The sequence below is a fragment of the Bison bison genome, unplaced genomic scaffold (genome assembly GCF_000754665.1).
Source record: "Bison bison bison isolate TAMUID 2011002044 unplaced genomic scaffold, Bison_UMD1.0 scf7180017864236, whole genome shotgun sequence".
NCBI classification, from domain to species: Eukaryota; Metazoa; Chordata; class Mammalia; order Artiodactyla; family Bovidae; genus Bison; species Bison bison.
This window is the reverse complement of record NW_011494808.1, coordinates 4,915,339-4,922,367: the sequence shown is the minus strand read 5'-3', so window position 1 is coordinate 4,922,367 and position 7,029 is coordinate 4,915,339. Positions and strand designations below refer to the sequence as shown.

General features: G+C 41.6%; 1 protein-coding gene across 2 annotated transcripts in view; it reads left to right on the top strand.

Moving 5' to 3' along the window:
* The window catches only part of LRRC3B (leucine rich repeat containing 3B), a 95,894-nt gene that overhangs the window by 86,716 nt on the left and 2,149 nt on the right, over positions 1–7,029 (top strand). The gene's annotated exons all lie outside the window — the stretch shown is intronic.

The following is a 7,029-nucleotide window of genomic DNA, read 5'->3' as shown; positions in this document are numbered from 1 at the left end:
CTGCTTCTGTTAGATCCATACCATTTCTGTCCTTTATTGAGCCAATCTTTGCATGAAATGTTCCCTGGGTATCTCTAATTTTCTTGAAGAGATCTCTAGTCTTTCACATTCTATTGTTTTCCTCTATTTCTTTGCATTGATCCCTGGGGGGATCATATATGTACATCTTCACTTAATATTTACTTGACATCTCTTATTAAAAGTAATTATATATAATGGTGTATTAGTTTCAAGTATACAACATTGATTCAGTATTTGTATATATTGCAAAAAATTTTACTACAATAAGTCTAGTTAACTTCCATCATCACTCATAGTTACATTTAGTTGATTTGCAGTATTATGTTAGTTTCAGGTATACATTATAATACTGCTATACTTTTATAGATTATATTCCATTTAAAGTTATAAAACATTGGCTGTATTCCTTGTGCTGAACATCTCATCCTTGTATCTTGTTTTTTAATACTTAGTCGTTTGTTACCTCTTAATCCTCTTTCCCTATTTTCCTCTTTTCCCGCCCCTCTCCTCACTGTTAACCAGCAGTTGGTCTTCTGTATCTTGACACTGTTTCTGTTTTATTTGCTTGTTTCTACATATTTTGAATTCCACATATAGTGAAAATATACAGTATTTGTCTTTCTCTGACTTACTTCACTAAGGGTAATATCTTCCAGGTCCATCTATGTTGTTGGAAAAGGCAGGATTTCATTTTTTTTTAATGGCCGATAGTATCTCATTGTCTCTGCATATGCCACATTTTCTTTATCCATTCTTTATCCAAGTGTTAATGGACGTTTAGGCTGTTTCCATATCTTGGCTATTGTGAATAACGTGGCTGTGAACATTGAGGTACGTGTGTCTATTTAAATTAGTGTTTTCATTTCCTTGATTTTAGATCTGAATCCTGTACTTTCCCCACCAAGTCATTGATTATGATAAGTTGGTTTTTTGTGGGGGTTTTTTTTGTGTGTGTGTGGTAAGAGTCATCCATCCCAGTCAGAAATGCAGCTGAATTCAGCAAGGATAATGCTTTCTAAAAGCAGTGTTCAAGTTGCCTCTGCACCTTGGAGCATCTTTGGGAGCCTACACTTAAACGTAGATTGTGTGTTAAGAGTTTGCAAAGCTCTCACTCTTGCGAATACCTTAGGCACTTGGTGGGAAGTAATAATAACAGAGAAGCTGAAAGAAACTGAGACAGATGGGTTCCCACTCGGCCTTCCTATAACCTTGCAGCATGATGAATAATAAATACAGATGTCAGGGAAGACATAATCTTATCTTTATTCTTTATTTAGTACCCAGTGAGAGAGAGATAGAGAGTTCAAAAAAAAAAAGTGTTGTTTATTTGTTAGTGCTGACTCAAAAAAAAAAAAATCTGAAAGTTTCCCGATAAGTTTTGTTCTAGGACCTTAGTGAGGACTATAGCCTGAGAGAGACAGCCTCTTATTAGCTCCAAGGAAGTACTCTGGAGAGGAAACGGAGGGGCCAGGATATACAGTAAGTCCCTTGCAAATGAACGAGTTCCTTTCCAAGAGTATGTTCATAAGTCCATCAAAGTTAGCCTAGATACCCAGCTAACGCAATCAACTGTATAGTACTATTCTGTAATGGTCTTATAATCCTTTTTGCACAAATAATACACTAAAAAATACAAAAAAATAAAGAAACATTTCCAATCTTACAGGACAGGACCTTGTAAAGTGCACAAGTACCAGCTGCATCAGCCTGCTTTTTCACTTGCTTCCTCACATCATAGGCTTGAAATAAAAATACTACACTAATGTACTCTATACAGTAAAGTACACAAAAGCCCAACCACTTACAGAGGACCCACATATATAATAATGTACACCAGACTTGTGATTGGACGTTAGACTGAGCAACAACTTAGTTGACAGAAAACTTGAGCAAATAAAGAAATCAGTATGTAATTTCCTAACCACTGGCCCACCAGAGAATTCCCCTATTATGCCAGCTTTTTAGACAAAGAATTTAAATGCACAGAAAGGTTTGACCAAGGTCACAAATAAGTGACAGCCTGTATTTAAACTTAGATAATTAAGTTACACCAAAGCAGAGCTATATATTTTTCTAAGTTGGGGCGCTTCAGAGAGTTAAAAGCAAAAGTAAACTGGTAATTTCTAGGTTATACAGTCCCCTGGTTTTTTTTTTTAGATTTTTATTTTATATTGGGGTTTAGCCGATTAACAATATTGTGGTGGCTCCAGATGAACAGTGAAGGGACTCAGCCATACATATCCATTCTCCCCCAAACTCCCCTGGCATCCAGGCTGCCACATGACATTGAGCAGAGTTCCCTGTGCTATACAGTAGGTCCTTGTTGGTTATCCATCTTAAACACAGCAGTGTGTATTTTCCATCCCAAACTCCGTAATTATCCCTTTTCCCAGGAACCGTTTGTTCTCTGTGAGTCTGTTTCTGTTTGGTAAATAAGTTCATTTGTATCATTTTTTTTCAGATTCCACACATAAGGGATGTCTCCTTCTCTGCCTGACTTAACTTCACTCAGTATGTCAATCTTTAAGTCCATCATATGCTGCAAGAGGCCGTATTTCATTCTTTTCAATGGCTGGGTAATATTCCATTATAGGGGCTTCCCTGGTAGCTCAGTCAGTGAAGAATCCACCTGCAATGCAGAAGCCCCAGGTTCAATCCCTGGGTCGGGAAGATCCCCTGGAGAAGGAAATGGTAAACCACTCCAGTATCCTTGCCTGGAAAATCCCATGGACAGAGGAGCCTGGTGGGCTGCAGTCCACGGGTTCAAAGAGCTGGACATGACTGAGCAGCTAACATTCCATTTTATGTATGTACCACATCTTTATCTATTCCTCTGTCGATGGACATTTAGGTTGCTTCCACGCAAGAGAGAGTTTAATGAGCCATGGAAAGAACTGCCTTCTCACTTAGTAGGCTGCTAAGTACATTTTTTTTTCTTTCTGGAAACAGTATTTGAGGATTGCCACCCGATCCCAGCATTAATTACTGAAGCTCAGAAACTTGTGTGACAGGGGACCTCCCTGACTGTCCAGTGGTTCAGGCTGCACTTCCACTGCGGGGGGCACAAGTTCGATCCCTGGTCAGGGGAATTCTGCATGCCGAGGGGTGCGACCAAAGGGGGAAAAAGGAAACTTGTGTGACAGGGACACGGGAGCAAGGCTCGGGTCTGGGGGTCAAACGGTCCTCTGTGGGGGCGCAGCTCAGCCCTGACAGCACAGCCAGAAACCCTGCAGCTTCCTCGTGGCCCCGGACTTATTGGAAGGGAATGAGGGCGTGAGGATGGGGCAGAAGTAATGAGTTGAGGGATGCGAAGGGGAATTTAGGAGGCAGAAGAGGTGCTGTTTCATTTGGGCTGTCCCCTTGCTGGGTCGTCTTCCTCCTCAAGAGGGCAGGCGGAGAGCTGCTGTGCCTGTCACCTCACCAAGGTGACCCCAGGGCTCCTTTATGTCCCACTCACTCATTCTGAAGTTAGCAAGGGGGCTTCCCCACACCCCAGCCCCCCGCCCCGCAGAAGGATGGCTTGTTTGTTACTCTGGGTTTGTGGTTAGACCTGACGGGGTCAGAACAAGAGGGCATTTAGGCGCCTCCTTAGCTCTGCCCTCTGCCGGAGAAGCACTGGTGTCTGCAGAATGCCTGGTTTTCACTCTGAGAGTCACATCTCCCCACAGCTTCCCTTCCTGGGAATAGCTGTTCATCTAACCAGTACTTGCAGGCAATGCCAAGCTGATAATCCCTTTGGAAAACAGTCAATCAGCGCGACAGAGCAGAGAGACAGTTCTTCTGTCCTCCCTGCTGGAGGTAACCTTGATGCGATGTCTTTGGACGTCTCCACATGCTGCGTCTTTCTGTCACTTCAAAGTCCTGGGTGAGGATGAAGGCTCTGGAGGCTGTTGCAGCAATAGCGATGTAGCCAACCCCAGAAGATTCCATTCCCTTTTTGTGAATCACAGAGAGAAAATGAAATAGTTTTGAGTCCAGCCTCTTTGAGTGCAAGGAATATGCAGGATTTATACTCCCAACAGGCATTTCATCCTGTGTATGGGTGGACCATATAGGGCATGAAGGATTTCATCTCAAGACAGATTGCACTCTGATGTTGAGAAGATACGTCCTAACCATCTCTTGTCTGTGACCATGAGCATTGGACTGACCATTCTGGAGAAACAAAGCCTAGAGATGTGTGCTGAGAAAAAGTTCTATTCTTCAAGTGGGAATCTACACTTGTGATTTTGCCGGAGGCTACTACTGTTTTGACATGTAAAACCAACAGATGTTTGATGAGCCGACGTTTATGTGCCAAAATAATGAAAATAATTACCATAGGGAAGAAAAAGCACAGCTAGATTGCTGAATATTTCATTGATTCATTCATACGATGATAGATATTCATGTAGCACTACGCTACGAGTTGGAAATGGTTCTGGAATAATAATAATAACTATAGCTAACAAGTGTTGACCACTTGGTACCTACTATGCATTGTACTAAATGCTTGGAATGGATTATCTGATACAATTTTCATGTCAACATTGTCATCAGATGCTTTTATAATCTCTATATGAGGAGGAGCAGAGTGAGGTGTAGAGAGGTTAATAACTTGCCCACGGGCACAATGATCATAAGGATGAAAGCTGAAAAACAAACTCAGTGCACTGTTTACCTTGTAATTATTTGCTATTATTTCTACACGAGGCAGAAACCAGTCCCTGCCCTCACAGGGCTTAGAGTCGAAACTGTTGTTGTTATTTAGTCACCAAAGTCATGTCTGACTCTTTTGCAGCCACATGGACTGTAGCCCAGGCAAGAATATTGGAGCAGGTTGCGTTTCCTTCTCCAGGAGATCTTCCCAACCTGGAGATCAAACCTGAGTCTCCTGCCTTGATGGGTGGGTTCTTTACCACTGAGCCACCTGGGAAGCTCATAGTCTAAATTAGAGGATACTTTTCTCCAGATGGATTCGGTCTCTGGAGAGATGTGAGTGTGCTCCAGAGGAGGGTTTGCACCGATTCACAGGATTTAGGAGGGTGGAGGTGGCACATACTCAATTGGTGGAAGTTGCTTGATGACAGGAAACTCTAGTTTCTCTATTCACATTCATTTGTCCATCTCCTGTCCTCCACCCAGGAACCTGTGCCTGTCCTCTGCCACCCTCCTTCTTCTCTGAAGTAGCCTCCAGTACCTTCCTTTTATGTCTTTTCTCCCCCATCTAGGCAATGACTACAGTCCCCAAATGCCCCGCAATGAAGGTTTGTAGGAGGGAAAACACGGGAGGGAGGTGAGCCTACACTGCAGATGAAACGAGCTGTTGACGGATGGCTTAGTCAGCCTCGGGGTTCAGCTGCAGCCTCTCTGGCATTTGAGGGACTCGAGATTCCAAAAGCACGTTCATTTCATTCTGCTGTTGCTAATCTGATTTTTTTCCGTGATGAACAACCCAGTTCGTTATGTTTTCAGCTCACATTAATCTTCTTTTCTGTGAGTTTGGTAACATTTGGAGTCATTTCCCTCTCTATTTATCCATCTGGGATCTTTAGAAAAGACAAGTTTGCAAAGTCTTTTGTTGCTCACGGCTGTAAGAGGGATGAACCTTTTCCTAGTTCCTTAGATCCTGAGAGAGAATCCTCTGAAGTCAGGCACAGGTTCCCAGGGCAGGGAGCCCCCTCCCTGGGGCTCATGGAATCCTCCATGTGGCACTGAGTCGCAGCATAACAGCATCGGAAGCCGCAGCAGTCCCTGGACTTTGTTTGTCCCCATGGAGCAGATGGAATCGAGAAAGAGCTGTAGGGGTAGCGAGAAGAATTGAGATTCACCAGTCAGAACAAAGGCTTTGGCTTGATTGCCATCTGTACCACTTATGAGCTCTGTGGTCGTGGACAAGGCCCAGAGTCTGTCTGAGAGCCACTTCCCCAGTCTGCGAGAATGCCTGTCCTCTTTACACAAGCGAGCGGTTTCAAGTGTAAACTTATATTCACATCTCTATTTTGGGGCAAGTTCATAATCTTGCTCATATCACTAAAGCTTTGCAATTTCTTAGGCCTTTTCCCAACAACAGCTCAACAGGAAATATATATATATATAGATGGATATATGTAAAAGATATATGTATATATATATAAAGATATATACATATATTTTATATAAGTATATATAAAAGATATATATATATATATATGAAAGGTGAAAGGCACTCAGTCGTGTTTGACTCTTTGCAACCCCATTATTCCCTAGGCCAGAATTCTGGAGTGAGTAGCCTTTCCCTTCTCCAGGGGATATGTACATATATTATGTACATAATATATATTATATATATAATGCTTCCCCGGTAGCTCAGCAGTGAAGAATCTGTCTGCTAGTGCAGGAGACACAGGAGACATGGGTTCAATCCCTGGGTCAGGAAGATCCCCTGGAGAAGGAAATGGCAACCCATTTCAGTATTCTTGCCGGAAAAATCCCACAGACAGAGCAGCCTGGTTAGCTATATAGTCCATAGGGTCGCCAAGAGTTGGACATGACTGAGGGACAAAGCAAATAAATATGATTTTATATATATAAATGATTTATATATATATATATATATATACACACACACACACATAATTGGAAAGAAAAGAATAGGGTATTGAGGAAGACTTAGAGGCTAGTATTTCCTTTTTGGGGGAATGTTACATTTTTATTTTAGAACATTTCCCTAGAATAGATTACTTGAAAGAAAATTACAATGTCAAAAGATATATGTATATATATACACACATATATATATGTAAAATTTAATGTTCTCAATAGATATTGCCAAATTTCTTTCCAAAACATATTTTCAAAATATGTGTTTATGAGGATGCCATATTATTCTGTTCTTATAAGCATACAGATGGTATTTTTAAAAATTATATTGATAGAAGAAAAACATTCATAGCTCATTTTACAGTTGCATTTCTTTGGCTGCTGATTATGTCATTCCCCACCCCCCACCCCCAGCTTCACTGACATAACTTCATACAGCACTGTATA